This window comes from Rhinatrema bivittatum, chromosome 5 (assembly GCF_901001135.1).
Source record: "Rhinatrema bivittatum chromosome 5, aRhiBiv1.1, whole genome shotgun sequence".
Classification (NCBI taxonomy): domain Eukaryota; kingdom Metazoa; phylum Chordata; class Amphibia; order Gymnophiona; family Rhinatrematidae; genus Rhinatrema; species Rhinatrema bivittatum.
This window is the reverse complement of record NC_042619.1, coordinates 84,013,954-84,034,847: the sequence shown is the minus strand read 5'-3', so window position 1 is coordinate 84,034,847 and position 20,894 is coordinate 84,013,954. Positions and strand designations below refer to the sequence as shown.

The following is a 20,894-nucleotide window of genomic DNA, read 5'->3' as shown; positions in this document are numbered from 1 at the left end:
ATACCACATTAAAATGCATACCCAACAATATAGGATCCTAATCGTTTCGCTCTCTCTGAGCTTCCTCAGGGGTTAGTACAGATCTTCCAGTATAATAATTGCAACATCAGTATCACCTTATTATATTTTTAACAATACTAGAATGTTATATTGTATTTTTCATAACATTGTCCATGTCACTCTAATACTTCTTATATTGGACCTTCACTATTGCTGCCAAATGCTTGACCATGTATTCTTCCCAGATTATATTCAATGTTCTTCTTGTCTTCACATATCGATTTTCATCCCATTATTGTCTACAAAACATAATAAATAATTATCCTTCCCTTCATTTTCTCCCTCTCTCTATGTAAGAATGTATAATTTTACCTACCCGATCTCACTATTTTTTATCCAGCATTCCCTATTTTCAGTTACTGGTCAGAATGTCATTCAGTTCCACTTGTCCAAAGCTCCACTGGTTCCTATTAGTGATTAAATCAATGTTTAGTATATTATTATTTTTCTCTTCCCTACTTATTTTTAATATGCTCCTGCCGGCTCTTTATAAACTATATGAAAATTACCTGTGCAATGCGATGTATTTCAATTCTCCCCAGCTAATGCTCAAATACACTTTTGCTGTTGTCCTTTTTAAACCACACTGAAACCCAAAACTAAAATTTCAAAGCCATATCAAAAAATCTTTTCTCACCAAGATTTTTTTCAACTTTTCCAACCTTTACATTCTCTCAAGGGGTCCTCTTTAAGATCGTAAACCTCATCTTTCCATATCGCAGTTTGCAGAAAATCAAACCGCCTCTACATATGGTGATACCCATCCTCCAGTCATCCATTTTACAACCTCAAACTCACTTTTCACCAATCATACATGTTAACCACCCAACAAGCTCAATATATGTTATTATTTCGCTCTCCTACCAACATATACACCTAATACATTCACACTTCTTCCTTATAACCCCGATTTTATTGTTCACAACTAAATTTGAAACCTTTAATACTGCATCACTGTGCAGCTTCTAACCTGCCCCGCATACGCTTTACTCCTCTCATCAATCGCAGAGCATCATACGCTACTCCCCGTGTATTGAAAAAAGTTATTTACAAAACAAATTATTCTCACCAACTGCTCTTAATTTCATTACACCAACTGAACATGACCATGACCAGCCACAACAGGCTGTGTAGGTCTCGCCATGACCCAAGTCCTGGGGCCAAGTCTTACAAGTCTGCAGAGTTTTTGTCTCTCATCTCCAGTATGTCTGTTCAAGTCTCCATGTTCCAAGTGTGCCTGCAAAGTGGTCCACGACCAGCCCATGGAAGGCTGTGTAGGGCACCTTGCAGCACAAGGTGTGCTTTCAAGTCCCTCTTCCCTGGGTCAAGTTCTCAGAGTCCATACTTGCTTTTAAAATTCCATGTTCCAAGTCAAGTCTCGAGTTCCTAGTCTTGTTCCTAGTTCCAGTCTCATAGAGCTTGTCCAGCCAGTGGATCTCCTAGTACCTTGTCTCAAGCCATGTTCCTGTCTCCAAGTAATGTTCCAAGTGATGATCCTCATTCCAAGTTTTCAGAGCCTTCATCTAAGTTCTAAATCATGTCCATATTTTCCATCCTCAGCCTTCGTCTGTCCTGACTCAGAGACCATTCCTAAATGGCAGATCCAAAAGGGCTTTTGAGTGGCCAGAGGGCTACCCCAGAGACTATCACTGCATTGTTGGGTCTCACTTTTGGTGCGTGCAGGTTCAGCAGAAGTATGAGTGATCCACATTCCATGTCCAAGCTACGTTCCAAGTTCAAGCTCTATGCCAAGTCCAACCCATGCTGGGATATGATCACCTCCCACAGTGCATACCTTGGAGCCTCGCCCTGAGGTTGTGATGTAGTCCAAGGGCTCACGCTCTTGAGCAAGCAACCACAATCCCATGCTCGCAACAGATTGCAAAGTCCATGAGCTCAGTGAACATGTCCTTGCTATGGGCCTATGATCCCTGGATTTTGCATCTTGTTCCAAGTAAAGAATTTTGTCCAAGCCATGTTTGCTTCAGAATTTTATTTTATTTTTTTTGATGACTTGCAGGAAGCGTCTGCATCCAAGATTCATTTCAATTTTTTCAGTCTGTTCCTGGAACTTTTCTATGAGCCGCAGGAGGTGCCTGCAACCATTCCTGGAACTTTTTCTTACGACCCACAGGAGGCACCTGCATTTGTTCCTCAGTTTCCTTATGACCTGCAGGAGGCATCTGCACCCAGGTTTGCCCAAGTTTTTCAGTGCACCCAAATCTTCTGGTTCTTTCTCCACCTTGTCTGTCTATGACCTGCAAGAGACGCCTGCATTCAATCCTTGCTCACATTCTGCAGTTGATCCAGGTTTTTTAGTTTTCCTTGCAGCTTCAGCTTCTGCTTTCACAGCCTTGGATCAGCTTCCACTCATGGTCTAAGTCACCAATTCTGTCCCAAGCCTTCAGTTATGTTATCTCTTAAGTCTTTAGCTTGCTTCAACCTTTCAGCAGTACTCCAGTCTTTCGCCCTACATTGTGCAAGCCATCAATTTTGTTCTAAGTTATCAGCCTTGCCTTGCCAGTTTCCAGCTTCAGGATATGGAATACAATGACAGAGTTTCTCTGGATATTTCCTGTTGCCTGTACCAAAAGGACCTAGAATAGAGATGCCGCCTTAATTGGAATAGTAATTACCAATTATCAAGAAGCTGATGTGGAAGGAGCTATCTCCAACCCTAAAGAATATCTGTCATGATTATTTTAAAGCTACCATGTTCTACCACCATTCTCCAGCTTATGGCTCAAATAAAATATGCTAATGAAGTTATTGGGACCTCTTCGTCGATTTCTGACTCCTCTTCAGAAGACCTTTGGGTTAGTACCCTTACCAATGAGCCTACAGAGGATGTCTTTCCACCTCTGTCACCTGCCTCTTGATTTCCTTTGGGGGGGGGGGGGGGGTTTGCACCTCACAGTATAGCTGTCCTTTGGCATGGTATTCAAATGCCATCTGAGATTCCATGCCATCTGTTTGGTCCATTGTCTCCTTAGTCAGATGGTCTACTACTAGTCAAGAGCCCTTGCCTGCTAAAAATAAAGACTTTGGAATTTCTTCTTTTGCCAGAAAACATCAAAAGAGCAAGTACTGACTATGAGATCTTGAGACTTTGATTTGAGTTGCACCAGAGTGACTCAGTCATTTTAAGGAAAAACTACGAGAAGGTGACTGGTCTCTAGAGTTCACATTCTACATCTAGTTGCAAAACTCTGTCCTTCCAGAATCGTTAGATCCCATTAAGAATTAAGATTAGCTCAAACTTCTCCACTGGAAAGGAGGTAAGTATCCATAGTCACCCTACAATTGATGGGAAACAGAAGTAAAAACTAATAAAGGGTGTTATGGTTATTGATGTTTGGGAGGATCCTTGAACACTGTGGCAACTGACCATGCTCACGGGGGGGGGGGGGGGGGGCAGTCCCTTGAGGGACCACGGTGTCAGGCTAGACTCTGGACACACAAACACAGATTGAATCTTTATTTAAACAGTTTTGAAAACCACCAGAGGTGGTAGTAGTGAGTAGTAGATGTTGAACCCGGCTGGGCGAGTATCCCACAGGATGCTGGAACAGTGAATCCTCTGCTTGGTTGTGCTGTAGTGGAAAGAGACTGAGAGTTATGAGTACACAATGAGAAACACAGAGTCCCAGGTAGAATAGGAGAAGCTCCGAGACAGGGAGAGCAGGCCCTCAAGGAGTGAGTACCTGATCCCTTAGAGCAGGGAGACTCAGTGGTATTGTACTCACACAGCGATTCCACTAGACGAGAGGTCTGGCACTGGAACAGAGGGCAGGCCCTAGAGGAGTGAGTACCTGGTTCCAGGGAAGCAGTACTGTGGAATAGATGGTAGTTGTACTCACAGATGGAAACTGTTAGTGAAGTCTTCCAAGTAGAAAGGGTTGTAGATGCAGGCAGCAACTCAGGGAACATGGGCCCTCGAGGAGCGAGTACCGGTTTCCTGATAGCACCTGAAAGAAGCAGAAGAGGCCCCCGAGGAGCGGGTACCCCGTTAGCAGCAAGAGTTCCAGATAACACTGGAGTGGCAGAGTAGCTTTGGTACGGAAAGCAAATACCATCCGTAGAATTCCGGGAGTTGCTAACTCGATTAGCTAGCAAAAGTGGTAGGCTTAAATATCCGGGCAGCGTGACGTCATCTAAGGGGGACGCCCCTGAGGTTCGCGCCAATGAGGAAATAAAGATGAGGGCGGTGTGTGCGCACGCGCCCTACGGTACCTTGGAGGAGCATGGCGGGAAGCAGCACCAAAGCCAGACCGGGGACGCCGGAGAAGTCTGCAGACAGATGCCGCGGCAGCCAGTAGTCCTAGGTGAGTGGGAGGAGCCGCAAGAAGAGTAAGGTAGGTAGGGCGAAGCCGTCACAGACTGACGGTCGCAACAAGGGGATGTTTATGCTAAGCCGCTGCTGGTTGACACAACATTCTTCAGCAACCTGAGAATAATGACCCTTGTTCAGACTAATTCTATCAGTGTCACAGAAATGAAAGAGAAGCTATTTTTAGCTTTCCATCATTCTCCTGTTAAACTTCAACTGCAACCAAGATCCTCTCTTGATTATAAGCCTGCTCAAATTTATGGATTCCAAAATCAAGAATTAAGTTCATTTCCAAGCCTCAAGCCCCAAGTTTATTTATTTATTTTATTTATTTAAACATTTTTATATACCGGCATTAGTTGTGGACATCATGCCGGTTTACATCAAAACTGGTAAAGTATGGAAATTACATTTTAACAGGGTTCTGCATCATCTGTTTATGATATATACGCTACAGTTCCAGGCCACAATCAGTTAGAACTTTAACAGTCCCTGGAAGTATCTCCATGCTACAAGAGCAGCCAAATCTTATTGTTGTGCTCCCAAGTTCTGCAAATCAGTCATCTTTCCTGTGGCGGTAGCCACAGCTGAAGCAATATCTAAGTAGTAGCTATTACTTAGCTCCCAATAAAATAGTCTCTTCTCCAGTGCCATCTCTATTTCAAGAGTCAACTTGTTTGCAATTCTGCAATCTAGCTTATTCATCTATCAAGGTTCCAAGCATTAGTAGCCACAGAAGGCTCAAAGGAATAACTCTTCTTCTAATTGACTCCTGCCATTGTCATTGCAGCAAAAGAACAATAATTTCAATTTGATCCACTCTTTTATTACAATCAATGAGAACCTAAGGAATTGGACCAATATTCCTGAATGTTATGTTATTCTGCACCCCTAGTTATGTTTGGTTCAAGCTTCTGCCATGTCTTCAGTTAAGCATTCAGCTTTTGTCTTGTCCAAGTGTCTCGTCTAAGCCTTCTGTACTGAATACTCCTTCGCTTTAATCCTAAATCAAGGAATCTCCAGCTCCTGTCTTTGGACCCTCGATTCCCTCTGCTGGTATAAAGGATATACCTTCATCTCCTCTTCGGCCGAAGAAAAGAGGCCTGAGGAGGGGGTTTTGAGGAGGTGATACTGTTGCATTTGCCACTCGTAGTCAGGTCTGAGAGTGGCTCACTTACCCACGATGCTGTGCAGCCCAGTTTTGCACTCATGTACTGCTGTCGCCAGTCGAGTCTGTGCCATGCTGTCTTGTGCAGCTTGAGCCACTGCCAACACTGCCTTTTTTTTGTGGCTAGGTGCCGCTGGCGCTGTCTTCAACTTCCTGGCCTGGTTCGCCTCTGCCGATGTTCCACTTCAGCATGGCTTCTCCCTAGGTATGCATACGTGTCTCTACTCTGAATTTAAAAGGCCTACGGCAGGAAAAGCCTCATGGCCTTCCCTGATGACATCGTTGCCAAGTCACTCTGGCAGTCCTATAAAAAGGCTCTTCAGTCTTCTCTCCTGGTCTTCGCAAGGATCTTCATGGTCGTCCATGGTGTCTTCATCCTTCAAGATCTTCTGTGGTCACACTCCTCTCTTGATGGTCTTCATGTTGCCTGTTCCATGTTCCTGGTCTCTCATTGGTTCCTCGTCCAATTCTTGCCTCGTCCGAGTCTCACCTTGTCTAAGACTTCACCTCGTTCAAATCTTCTGAGTCTTCGACTCGTCCAAGTCTTCATCTCGACCAAGTCTTCTGAATCTTCGGAGTCCTGCTCCCAGATCCTGCATTTGGTATAGATCATGACCAACCCATGGCTTGCTGTGTAGGTTGCACCACTACTCAAGTCATGGGGCCAAGTCTTCCAAGTCTACGGAGTCCTGTCTCTTGTCTCCAATATATCCGTCCAAGTCTCCAAGTTCCAAGGATGCCTGTGAAGTGGCCTTCAACCAGACCATGGCAGGCTGTGTAGGGAGCCTCATGGCACAAGTCCAAAGTCCTAAAGACATGCCTTTGTCATGGTCCGTGACCAGCCCACAGGGTGAGTAGGGTGCCTCATTGCACAAGGCCTGCTTCCAAGTCCATCTTTGCTGGGTCAAGTTCTCAGAGTCCTTCTTTGTTTTTAAAGTTCCAAGTTCCTAGTCTTGTTCCTATTTCCAGTCTCATGGAACTTGTCCAGCCAACAGACCTCTTAGTTCCTCAAGCTATGTTCTTTGTCTCAAGCCATGTTCCTGTTTCCAAGTAATGTTCCAAGTGATGTTCTTCATTCCAAGGGATGTTTCTTAAATACAGCTTCACATCCTGGTGACACCCACCCCACCCCTACTCTCCCTCCCAGCTCCCTTCCTCCCCTCTTTCCCCCTACCCCTTCTCAAACCCTCCTCCCTCATCCAATCAACCAAACAACAAACAAACAACATGAAACACTTGCTCAACCATGAGCAAAGAGAACACATGTTTACCATGTGCTTGGGCCCCACTCTCTAAAATAGCAGAGTATTATGTCCAGAATCCCAACTAATCTCCCAGCATCCACTCAAATGTCATCAGTCACAAATTTTTCTTTCATTCAGTCACATCCATCACTTCCTCCTTCTCAAGCTCTCCTTTCCCAAGAACGAGGTCAGTAGATATGTCTCTGGATATCATGGCACCCATCTTAAAAAGATATAGCATCCCTTTCAGCCAACTTGATTATTCATCTCCTTTCAGCGTTCTGAACTTCAGTTTCTATCAGCTTGGGGTGAAAGAAAGCCTGTGCCTCTGCAGCTGTCTCAAAACGTTGTACCGCATTTCTGTATATCACCTTTAACTTGGCTGGAAATTGTAGTACAAATCGAATTTTATGTTGTACAAGCTGGGTACATATTGCTGCAAAGGATTTGAGCCAAGCGGAAACTGATGCACATTAGTCTGAAAATATTAGAATTTTCTGTCCCTCATATTCCAAAGATCGAAGCTGTCTATACTGGCGCAAAATATCTTCTTTATGTCTAAAAATCAGCACTTTAATAATTACCTTGCCTGGGCCTCCCCTGCTCACCTCTCCGGGCATCTAGGCAATGAGTTTTGTGTTTTGCTATTTCTGCCTTAGCTAATGCCAGCTCCCACTCTAAAATCTGCATGTGCTCTTCCACCCCCCATGATTTGCTTCTCTGCCTCGTTGATACGGCGCATGTGATCCAAGAGCACAGTTTGTATTTCATCAAACCAGGAGTGTAGCTTATTTAATTTTTCATCCATCGCTGTTAGAATCATAGCTGCTAAATCTTCTGGCTCCCCTGCAATAGCTCGCGGTGATGGGGAGTTGCTCATGGCCTCAACCATTTTACTCACCGCTGGCTTTTTTTTCTTTCCTTCCTAATCATTTTTGTGGCATTAGCAGTATGAACTCACCCAAAAACTTCACTAAACGTTAGGACCTTTGTTCGGCACTGCTGGTACCTACTTTCCAGATATTTTGCCATGTTCAAAGAGGTCAATGTAGGTGGATATAGGGAGTAGGGCCCTGGAGCAGCCCAGAACCACATCTGTACACTCTCACCACATCACATGTCCCAAAAATGTTATTAGGTGCAGAAGAAATTGATCATATCAAGCCTCAACTTCACTGGCTCCCAGTAAAAAGCAGGATAAAATTTAAAATTCTCTGTTATGTCTTCAAATTCTTGAATAAACAGGTCACTAAATAGCTTTTCTTTCCTCTCCTGGACAGAGATCTGGTTAAAGACATCCAAAAGGTGGGAAAGAAGGATTGGAGAAGAGCGATGGTGGTCACACATCACAAGAGTAGTAGCAGAGAGGAAGCTGGAAACTACAGGCTGTTTAGCCTCATATCAGTGGTGTGAAAATGAATGGAGATGATGCTGAAAGGAAAGGATAATAAACTATCTACAATATGGTGGGTTGCTGGACCAGAGGCAGCATGGATTCACCAGGGGAAGGTCCTGTCAGACAAATCTGATTGATTTTTTTGATTGGGTGACTAGAGAATTGGATCGAAAAAGAGTGTTGATGTGATCTGCTTGGATTTCAGCAAAGCTTTTGATATGTTCCCGCATAAGAGCCTTATTTTATTTATTTATTTATTTATTTAGCTTTTTTTTTTTTTTGTATACCGTCGCTCAGGGTCCATCGAAACGGTTCACAACAGGTTAAAATAACATTATCTTAATACCTAAAATACATTGTAAATTTCTAAAAAATACATAATAAAATAACAAAATTTCCTAACTAAAACTATAACATACCTAAAATCAAACATCAATTCAAATCATAAAATCCTTCAGATAGTACATTAAAGATCCTATCCTAATTAAAATTAGTTAAAACGCATTTTTGTTACAGTCTAAAATAACTTTTGCAATAAGAAACTAAAAGTAAGTACTGTCTAAAATAACTTTTCAAATAAAAACTAAAAGTGAGTACAAATCTAGTACCTTAAATTCATTGCAGGCGATCTAGGATGGCTTAAGATTGACTCGAATAAGCTTTACTAAAAAACCAGGTCTTAAGCTCTCGTTTAAACTTTTTTAGGTTTGGCTCTAACCTCAAAGCTACTGGAAGCGAATTCCAGATTCCTGGGCCTGCTAAAGACAGTGCTCTCTATCCCTCACCTGGTTCAGATGAGCCGACTGGACATTTGGTAAAGTTAAGAGACCCTTATTTGCTGAACACAAGTTTCTCTGTGGAACATGCAATTTTATTGCTGCATTTAACCAATCTACCTGGTCAGCGAATATCAATTTATGCAAAATACACATAGCCTTGAATTTGACTCGGTATTCAATCGGTAGCCAGTGTAATTTAGCCAAGACTGGCGTGATGTGATCATTATTTCTAGTCCCTGTTAAGATTCTGGCTGCCACATTCTGTAGTACCTGCAAAGGACGAATTGTAGATGCTGGCAGTCCTAACAAAAGTGAGTTGCAATAATCTAAACTTCCAAACACAAGTGCCTGCAAGACTGTACGGAAATCATTTGTATCTAATAATGGTTTCAGCCTTCTGAGCATTAGCAATTTTGCATATCCCTCTTTTACCTTTGTTGAGATATGTCTTTTAAATGTGAATTCTGGGTCAATTATCACTCCTAAGTCCCTGATAAATTCTGAGAATTGTAGGATGATATTGTCGTGTAAGCGATTCTGTTTTATTTCTCTTAGGGAGGTCTTTCTTTCCAACATGATAATCTCCGTCTTTTCGGCATTAAGAACAAGCCTCATCTGGCTAAGCAACTGTTTAATAGCCTTCATGTATACTGATAAGAGCTTGCACGTGTCCTCTACTGATGTTTCTATTGGCAGCAAGATTTGAATATCATCCGCGTATAAAAAATATTTCAATCCAAACCCTGACAGCAGCCTAGAGACTGGTAACATGTAAATATTAAACAAAGCGGCTGACAATGAGGAGCCCTGTGGAACTACTGTGTTAAGGTTAATTTTGTTGGAACGTGTATTTTTCAGTTGAACTTGAAAAAAAACGGTTCGTTAAAAAAGATTCGAACCATTCTAAAACAGTTCCCTCAATTCCTATTTCCGCTAGTCTCCTAGTTAAAAATTTATGATTAACGGTATCAAAGGCTGTGGATAAATCTAAAAGAATGAGCAGATACGCTTTCCCATGATCCATCCCTCTTAAAACCGTGTCTGAAAGAGATAAAAGCAATGTTTCTGTGTTAAAGTGACATCTAAAACCAAATTGTGATGGATATAAAATGTCATTAGATTCCAGATGATATGTTAATTGTTTTAAAACTTCTTTTTCTACCATCTTTGCCAATAATGAAAGGTTAGAGACAGGGTGATAATTGTTCAATATAGATGGATCTAAGCTTTTCTTCTTAAGAATAGGATGCACAATTGCACATTTCAGATTGGGTGGAAGATTTCCTTCTTTTAAACATGTATTAATAATTTTTGTGAGTATTGGTACTGCCACCTCCGAGATTAATTTTAAATCTGTTATACCGATGGAGTCTAATGGGTGGCTTGCGGGATTCGTAGCTTTCAGCAAGGATTCAGTTTCCATTTCTGAGATATCGTCAAAGCTGTCCCACTTGGGAAGTTCTTTAGTGTCAAGAGTTATTGTCTGTTGTGTATTGTCATCAAAATTGGCTAGTAACTTTTCTACTTTCTCTTTAAAGAAACCTGCCATTTCATTACACCAATCTTCATTAAGATCTTCCCCTGTTTGCTTTGAATCATTAGTTGATTTGGCCACTAGATTAAATAATTCCTTATAATTATTGGAATATTTGTGAATATTTTTTCCAAAATAATCTTTTTTGGTTGTCTCAATTAACTTTTTATATTGTGATAAAGTTATGCGATAATTTGCTAATGCGATAATTTGCTAATGCTTCTGTCGTTTTAAACTTTCTCCAAATTTTTTCTTTTTTCCTAAGGGATTTTTTCTTATCCCTAATTTGATCAGTGTACCATGGATTACCCTTCCTATTTCTGACGGAAGCCTTCATCCGTACTGGATTAATTCTATTCGCTATCTCCTCTGTGATGTTTAACCATGAATCAACAGCTACTTGAGCTGATGATTGATCGATATTTGCTAATTTTCCAGTAAGTTCCTTACTTAATTCTTCTGACTTAAATGCTGGTCGCCATTTAAAAGACTCTACTATAGTTGGTTTCTTTCCGTATTCCATGGAATACTGAAAACAAGCTTGAATTAAAGAATGGTCTGACCATGGGACCGGGGTAATAATTGGAACTGAATCCGCCCTTAATAATTTATTATATAAAATTAAATCCAGGGCATGCCCGTGCTTGTGGGTGGGATCTTTACACATTAATTTATAACCTAGTGCATTAAGGGCTTCAACTAGCGTTACACAGGCTACAGATTGTGGTACCGTGTCCATATTGTGAATAAAATTAGAAGCTTGAGAGTGAGCACCAAGGTGGTGGTGTGGATTGCAAACTGTCTGACAGGAGACACCATGTAATGATAAATGAAACCCACTCTAAAAATCAAGCCGTGTTAAGTGGAGTGCCACAGGGAACTGTGTTGGGACCAGCTCTGAACAACATCGGAGAAGGGATAGAAGGTAACATATGTCTATTTGCGGATGATTCTAAGATCTGCAACAGAGTGGACATGCCTGAAGAAGCAGAGAGAATGAACAGAGATTTAAAAAAGCTAAGAAAGCTGGAAGAGTGGTTGAAGATTTGGCAGCTGAGATTCAGTGTCAAGAAGAGCAGAGTTGTGCATCTGGGATGTGTTAATCCAAAAGAGCTGTATGTGATAGGAGGTGAAAGATTGATGTGCATGGACCAAGACAGGGATCTTGGGGTGATAGTGTCTAGGGATCTGAAGATGGCAAAGCAATGTGACAAGGCGATGGCTAAAGCTAGAAGAATGCTGGGCTGCCTAGAGAGAGGAATAACCAGTAAGAAAAAGGAGATGATGCCCTTGTACAGGTCCTTGGTAAGGTCTCACCTACAGTATTGTGTTCAGCTCTGGAGCCCATATCTCAAAATGGAAAGAAACAGGAGAAGGGTGACGAAAATGGTGAGGTGTCTGTATTGGAAGACCTATGAGGAGAAGCTGAAGGATCTGAATATGTACACCCTTGAAAGAGAGGAGATGCAGGGGAGATATGATACAGACCTTCAGATACCTAAAAGGTTTCAATTATGTATGGACTTAGAACCTTTTCCTTTGGAAAGAAAATAATAAAACCAGGGGTCACAAAATGAAACTCCAGGGGGGATGACTCAGAACCAATGTCAGGAAATATTTCTTCATGGAGAGGGTGATGGAGGCCTGGAATGCCCTTCTATAGGAGGTGGTGAAGAAGAAAACAGTCAAAGAATTCAAAGGGGCATGGGATAAACACTGTGGGCCAGATTTTAAGATTTAGGTGTGGGTGTAGATTTGTGCATGCAACCTGGCACGCACAAATCTACGCCAGATTTTATAACTTGCGCGCGCATGTTCTAAAATCCGGGGTCGGTGCGCGCAAGGGGGTGCACACTTGTGCACCTTGCATGTGCCAAGCTGCACAGCCTTCCTCCGTTCTCTCCGCCCCACCTTCCCCTCCCTTTCCCTACCTAACCCGCCCCCCAGCCCTACCTAAAACCCCCCTTACCTTTATCTGATAAGTTGCGCCTGCCTCCGGACAGGCATAGGTTACACGCACCGACCGACGGCCAGCCCGCGATCCCGGGCACAGTGGTAAATGGCTGCCATGCCTGGAGGCTCCGGCACCACCCCGCCCCTGGACAGCCCCGCCCACTCCCTGCCCCCTTTTTCAAGCCCCGGGGCTTGCGCGCATTGCTGGGCATATGCAAAATAGGCTTGGCGCGCACAGGAGTGGATTCTCGGGTTATGTGCGTAACCCTTTGAAATTCCGCCCCTTTGGATCTCAAAAGACTAGAAGACAGAAATGAGATTAGCGTGCAGGGGGGGTAACTTGCAGAAGGCATGGAGATTAATACCCTTAACCAATATGCTTTGATGCTTTTAATGCAACTGCACCATTGTTCCCTGCTTAAATGGCAGGGGGATAAAAGAAAATTGATTCAGATGAAAACCGAGGGCCATGACTTTCATGGTCTGGGATACTGTTATGAAGACATAAGTGAAAAAGCACAGGATTGCTTCCATGGCCAAGTCCTAAAGGAAATGAAGAAAGCTTGCATGGGAGTAATTTGCTGGTGTGGTGGTTACTACTAGGGATGTGCAGAGGGATACCATACGTTGCATTCGAGATTCGTATTTGTCGGGGGGCAGATACGTTGCATTCAGAAAGGGGGGCCCCCGAAAAGTTTATATGTTAATTCTTATTCGTTTCCCAGCTAAAAAATTAACTACAACCCCCCCACCCTCCTGACCCCCCAAGACTTATCAAAACTCCCTGGTGGTCCAGCGGGGTCCGGGAGCCATCTCTTGCACTCACACCCTCGGCTGCCGGTATTCAAAATGGCGCCAATAGCCTTTGACCTACTATGTCACAGGGGCTACCGGTGCTATTGGTCAGCCCCTGTCGCATGGTAGAAGCAATGGATGGCTGGCACCATCTTGTACTCCTACCATGTGACAGGGGCTGACCAATGGCACCGGTAGCCCCTGTGACATAGTAAGGGAAAGGCTATCGGCGCCATTTTGAATACTGGCAGCCAACGGCCCGAGTGCAGGAGGTTGCTCCTGGACCCCCGCTGGACTTTTGGCAAGTCTTGTGGGGGTCAGGAGGGTCTCCCAAGACTTGCCAAAAGTCCCTGATGGTCCAGCGGAGGTCCGGGAGCGATCTCCTGCACTGGGGCTGTCGGCTGCCAGTAATCAAAATGGCACCAATACCCTCAGCCCTTATTATGTCACAGGGGCTACCGGTGCCATTGGTCAGCCCCTGTCACATGGTGGGAGCACAATATGGCACCGGCCATTCATTGCTCCTACCATGTGACAGGGGCTGACCAAGGCACCGGTAGCCCCTGTGACATAATAGGTCAAAGGCTATCGGCACCAATTTGAATACCAGCAGCCAAGGGTGTGAGTGCAGGAGATGGCTCCCGGACCCCCCGCTGGACCACCAGGGAGTTTTGTTAAGTCTTGAGGGGGTTAGGAGGGTGGAGGGTTTGTTTAAATTGTCTCCTTTAGATGTCCGAATAATTCAGCGAAGATTTGTTGTATTTGTGGGGAATCGCAATACGTTTCGCTTCCCCACGAATACAATGAATATGGCCCTTTACGTTGCAGATTACCAATTCGTAGGGAACGAATGCACACTCCTAGTTATTACCCTTAACCAAATAAACCTTGATACTTTTGATGCAATTCCAACATTGCTCTCTGCCTCAATGGCAGGGGAAAAGGGGAATTGAATTTAGACAGCAACCATCAAGGGCCCCCGACTTTTACGGTCTGTGGAACTGATGAGCATGGGGGTAACCAGCACTGTGCAGTGGTTACCTCCATTAATAGAAGCATGGGATTACTACCCTTAACTAATAAGCCTTGATGCTTTTGATGCAACTACAACATTGCTCTCTGCTTTGAAAAAGGGGGGGTGGGGGTTGAAAGGAAAGAGAAATTTGAATTCAGGGACAACCAACACGAGCCATGATGTTTTTACAGTCTGGGGTACTGATGCTCAGACATTAAGGAAAAATAACACAGGACTGCTTCTACGGCCAAGTTCATAAGCAAAGCATGTCAAGCAAAACTGTCTGATCCATGGGGCTAACCTGCACAGCGCGGCAGATAACTACCATGGGAAGCTTGCGGGGCAGACTGGATGGCCCATCAGTCCTTTTCTGCCGTCATACTTATGTTTCTATGTTCATTACACTTTCTGTACTCTGTTTGTGCACTGACTTCCCTACTCTTTCTGTCTTTAATAATTTGAAAAACATTTTCTTATGACTATTTTGTTATACCTGATAACAGGGCAGACTGGTGGCTCAGTTTGGCCTTTATCTGCCATCATCTAATGTGTTATAACATAGTATCGACAGCAGATAAAGGCCAAATGGTCCATCCAGTTTGCCCAGCAAGTTGCTTTTGGTAATAACTGCCGCTCCGTGCAGGTTACGTGCATGCATCCCTTTCTTCATTTCCAGCCCTTGTGAATTCATTTACTGTTTTCACCCTTACCACTTCTTCCAAGAGGGCATTCCAGACATGCACCATCCTCTCTGTGAAGAAGTATATCCTGATGTTGGTTCTGAGTCATCCCACCTGGAGTTTCACTTTGCGACCCACCCCTCCCCAGTTCCACAAATTCCTTTCCCTCTGCTCTCTGATATAACTTTGTGGTATTAGGTATACATAACGGATCAACACCGCCTTTAATTTTTAATTTATATTTAAATTAAAACATCACAAATAGACTAGCACTAAATGTGATTAGGAAAAGGCTTTTTAACCAATTTTGTTCCTTCTGTGTTTTTTCCCTTTGAAGAAATTATCTTGATTTCCACTAGATGGCTCCCTTAGCTTATTTTTATGAATAAAGTAAATTAAGTAAGGGACTGCAGGCAGCCTTTCTTAGGGGTGTGCATGGAAAAACATTTTGTTTCATGTTGTTCTATGAATTTCTGAAGTTGCAGGGAGGCTTGTTGTTTTCACTTTTTTTTTGACTCAGCAGTTTCCTCCAGCTTGTTTTGGGCCTCCAGCTAAGTCAGAACCAAGGTTAGGATCCTGACAACAAGAGACTTCACTCACACCTACCTGGGGAGTTTTTCTCCTTTTATATGCATTGCCTAGTCTCCCTCCCCCCCAACCCTCCCCATATACTTTGTGTGATCCTCCACTGGGGTCAATGCACCAGAGTTCCCTTCAGAACCCTGCAATCATGGACCCCCAAATCTAACAACTAGGGGTCGCCCTTGAGTGATGACCATGACTCCCCCATCTTGCTGCCACTCCATAGGGGCTGTGAGCCTTGCCTCCACACCATTACCAGCCCCAGCTGACCCAGGAAGCAGAAGACCCAACTTGGGAATCAAACCAGGATTCAGACTGTATAAATGGGGAACTCTAGGCTTTTGCAACAGACATGGAATTTAGAGCATCCTTGATGGACTTTGAGCTCAAGGCTATCAGGCCGACACGATACAGCGCGCTCAGCTGAGCGCACTCTTTAACCCGCAGTTGGACATGCATTTTAGATGCGCATCCACAACCCCTTATACTATAAGGGGATTAGCGCATCCAAAACGCACGCCTAATTCCCCGCGAAACTAATAGTGTTCATCACATACAAATGCACGTTGATGAGGCTATTAGCTATTCGCCCCAGATCCCCCTAAAAATGTGTTCCTAATTCACACATTTTTACGCTCAGAAATTAATACCTACCCAGAGCAGGTGTTAATTTCTGAGCAGCCCAAAAAAGTGTACAGAAAAGTAGAAAATACTGCTTTTCTGTACATCCTCCCACTTAATATTGTGGTGATATTAAATTGGAGGAATCAAAAGGTTTAAAAAAAAAAAAAAAAAAGTGTGCCGGTGGTCAGGTTAGGAAAACGCTCAATTAATGAGCATCCATTTTCCTAACTCCTAGCTGTACCCAGGTTAGGAAAACAGACACTCGTAAAATTGAGCATCCCTTTTCCTAACCCCTTCAGCCACCTCTCCTGGACGCCTGCTGCCAAGGAGAAGCTAGGGGTGCACATTTGTCCCTAGCACCTCCTTTTTAGCGCAATCCCTTATTTAAATATTCTATCACGTGCCCAGGAGAGGTGGCTGGGCGCTCGTTAGGAAAGCAGGCGCTCAACACTGAGTGCCCATTTTCCAAGCAGCTTTATTGTATGGGCCTGTATATAAATAGAAGAATCATTGAGCAGGTTTTGTCTTTTTTTTCTGGGTTTATAGTCTTCAGTTGAGTAGTTCTTCAGCATGCTACTTAATATCTATTTTTTGTGGGTTGTTTTTTATGCCCCCCCCCCCCCCCATCCTGGCACCTTGCTAGCTGCAGCGTGAGTGGGTCCCAGGTAGTCCCTAGCTTGGCACCATGCGGGACCCCAATGCAGATACGGAGTGGAATGACATCCTGCAAAAAAAGGGCATCCTTCCTCCAAAGGAACAAGGGAAAGATGCAGAAGAGGATGACGAGCAGATACTGCAGCAGCAGTCGATTGTGAAAACATACAAGGACATGACCTTGGAGGAGCTTGAAGAGAATAAAGACGACTTTAATGAGGAAGATGAACGAGCCTTAGCGATGTACAGACAGCAAAGACTAGCACAGTGGCAAACAACCCAACTAAAGAATAAATTTGGAGAAGTGTTGGAGATATCAGGACAGGACTATATTCAAGAAGTAATGAAAGCTGGAAAGGATCTATAGATGGTTTTGCATCTATACAAACAGGGAATTCCTCTCTGCGCTCTAATAAACCAGCCCTTCACTGGACTGGCAAGGAAATTTCAAGATGTCAAATTTGTCAAAGCTATTTCTACAACCTGTATCCTCAACTACCCGGATAGGAACCTACCATCTGTTTTTGTCTACTTTGATGGTGATATCAGGGCACAGTTTATTGGACTGCTAGTGTTTGGAGGCATGAATCGGACTAAAGATGAACTGGAGTGGAAGCTTTCAGAGTCCGGTGCGATAAAGACCGAGCTGGAGGAAAACCCTAGGAAGCAAATTGAGGACCAGCTGATGAGCAAAGTGCGGTGCTCGGCTCTCGGCAAAGAAGACAGTGACTCTGAAGATGATTAATGTGTGTGCTTTTCTTTCCCACCTTTAAATACACTTAAGATTATTCTCTTTATTGATAAACTGCAATAGTAACCTCAGCCTAATAAAATCAATAATTAGCAGTTTTATATTGAAAGAATCCTGTTACCACATATTTTTGGCACGTCTATAATGTTTTAGCTATCCTGATTAATTTTTATTACTATAGGTGCCTTTATGTGAACCGTTGTGATGGTTAATTTACTGAACGACGGTATAGAAAGGTTTTTAAATAAATAAATAACCTTGAGGTATTTATAGTCTTGCTTTTCTTAGGGAATGCAGTAGGGAAATTAGAATAAGCCCTAGCATGCAATAGGATAAAACCAGGACTGGATCAACCTACCCTGAAAATCTGGAGCCAGTTGGCAACCCCACTACTACATGACTCACTCAGCCATTTCCACTGGGAGGGGCTTAGAACCCACCCAATAGCAACCAATTATAACTTTATGATTAAGAAAGACCCTCAACAGGGAGAAAGAGTTCTATGGACAAAGGATTTGGATCTTCCCGGACATTACCAAGGCGACGCAAATCAGGAGGAAAAAAATGTTAGAGATGCGCCAGGAAGCAAGGTCGATGGGGGCTAGAGTTATGATTAGATATCCTTGCAAATGTATTCTAATATGGAATAATGTTCGCTTTATGAACCAGATCCAATGCGTGTGTTTCTTGACAGTCATAAGACGGAGGGAGTGCCGCCTGAAAACATCTCGAGCTAGTGTAGTACTATAAAGTCTCCTTAATTACTTATATTCTAAATATTGCTTGTTATGTCCCGTAATATTAATCTTGGATCTCCCACTATTCCGCTTAATATTTAGATATGATAGAGATATTAAGATAGGAACAAATGATTGTATAATTTGTTTCCTAAATGTTTTCTTTTCTATTCTTAATGATTGCCCTAGGAGTACTGATAATTTAAATACGAATTTGTTTCTGTATATCATATGAAAATTAATAAATAAAGAATTGAAAAAAAAAAAAAAAAAGAAAGACCCTCAAGAGTCCATTTAAGAGATTACTATGTACAAACACAAGCCCCCTAATCTTTTACTAAGAGCTTGATTCAGAAAGGTTTTTCTCCTATTCTGTATCTATGGAAAAAAGTTTTGTAAAACTGGTGCTAAGTCCCATAAATTGATTTTCTTTATTTTAGACATTTTGAGCCTTTGCTTGATAGCCTTCCCCTATTAAAACACTTCAATGCAGTTTGACAATGTATTAAAAAAAAAACATGGGAAGGAAAATTTTCAAAAGATATTTATCCGTATAAAAAGGCGGTCTGAACATTTCCCAGCTAAAACTGCACACATTTAGGTGAATTTTAAAAGCTCGACGCATGTCAAAACTGGGAGATATGCAAATATGTCAGGCTGCGTTTCTATTAAAGTTCCCCCACTTACGCTGTAGAGGTGGCATTTGCATGCAGATGCATGTGTCCATATAAAACTGCGTGCACATGTATGCGAGTTCAGCCTATTTTATACCATGCGAGCATATACATGCATATGTTAAAGAATGCATATAATACAAAATCTGTTATACAAGGAAACTCGTTGTTGAAGCAAGTTTACCTTCATACGATGCCATGGATTTAGTGGCTATCGTGTCTGGGAGCCTAAAAAGCTGTTAGGCTTCTTAATGATTAGGTAAACTTGATCTGTGTGTCTGTTTGCACTTGTCCGTGTATATTTTGTTAAAGTCCACTTCAAAAAAAATTTTTTAAGCCTGTGGGTAGTTCACACAGTCGCACTTACCTTATTACTGCTGGATTTAATGCAGCCAATTCGGTAAAGCCATGTCGCTGTCCACAAGCCTGCGCACCGATATTAAAATTACCGTCCCAGTTCCATGATGCACATACTTTTACCCACTTAGAGAGGAGGTGGCCCCGGATGAATGTTTACATCAGTGGAGAAAAATACTGCACATAAGTTGGAGTGAACGAGTAGCCTAGTGGTTTGAGCAATGGGCTGAGAACCAGAGAAACCAGGATTCAAATCCCATTGATGCTTCTTGGGCAAACATAGATTACAGGCATTCTGAGAACCAGAAAAATACTTAAAGATGAATTTTTAAAAGGCTGAGCCTGCACAAAATAGCAGATGTCTGTACAAGTAGCTCTGCTGTACTCTAGAGCTATTTTATAAACATCACACATACATGCACAAGTACCGATGCACAAATAATTTTGCTCATGTAATAAAGAGGAGATTTGGGACGGTCAGAGTGTACCAGGGGGGGCAGGTTATAAAATCACATAAATCACAATTTTATAACCTTCAAACACAGTGGGGTACATTTTATAAAAAAGCGCGAGCCGTACTTTTGTTCGCGCACCAGGCGCAAACAAAAGTACGCCGGATTTTATAAGATACGTGCGTAGCCGCGCGTATCTTATAAAATCTGGGGTCATCGCGCGCAAGGGGGTGCATATTTGTGCACCTTGCACGCGCCGAGGCCTGCGCTCGCTGCCCGTTCCCTCCGCCTCCCCCCACCTTCCCCTTCTTTCCCCTATCTAACCCGCCCCCCCCCCCCGGCCCTAACTAATTTCCCCCCCCCCCTACCTTTATCGCGAAAGTTACACCTGCCGGGCCGGCTGCCGGTGCACCATGGTCCAGAGGCCACAGCCATGCCCCCGATGATGCGCCGGCCGCAACTCGCCCCGACACACCCCTGATGACACACCCCCGATCCACAAACTATCGACACCAACAGCTAATCTCCTGCTCCATGGGCTTGTTTCGCTCTAATAGTTGGTAACATCCCGGTTCCTAGTTATGTTATCCAAGTTGTTCTTTCCCTTGTTCTTTGTAAGACACTTGTTGTCACTGTTTAATATCTGTTGCAATGTAAACCGGAGTGATAAGTAACTCTGTTACCTGAACTTCGCTATAGAAAAAGTTATAAATAAATAAATGCCGGCCGCGACACACCCCCGGCACGCCCCCCAGGAAAGCCCCGGGACTTATGCGCGTCCCAGGGCATGCGCAGGGGGGGGTTTAGGCTAGGTTTTCGGGGGTTACGCACGTAACCCTTTGAAAATCTACCCCAGTGTGTTTAGGGCAGTTACCTGCACATATTTACGTCTGCTAATTATCAGGTGTAAATCAGAATAAAACTCTTTATAGCCAAATACTGACTGGGTGAAGGGTCTGGGTAAACTGAGGGCAGTGCAGGCTACAGAACCAGAGGGATCTTGATGACCTACAGATAGACTGGGCAAGCTGGTGGACTAATTGGTAAAACTGGGCATGTGCTCACTTGCACATTTAAAAGCTCAGAAATCCTAAGAGAAAACTGCAAAT

At 43.2% G+C, this 20,894-nt stretch overlaps 1 pseudogene; it reads left to right on the top strand.

The window, feature by feature from the left end:
- The first annotated feature begins 16,845 nt into the window (after positions 1-16,845).
- Positions 16,846-17,559, top strand: LOC115091502 (annotated as a pseudogene).
- The last annotated feature ends 3,335 nt before the right edge of the window (positions 17,560-20,894 follow it).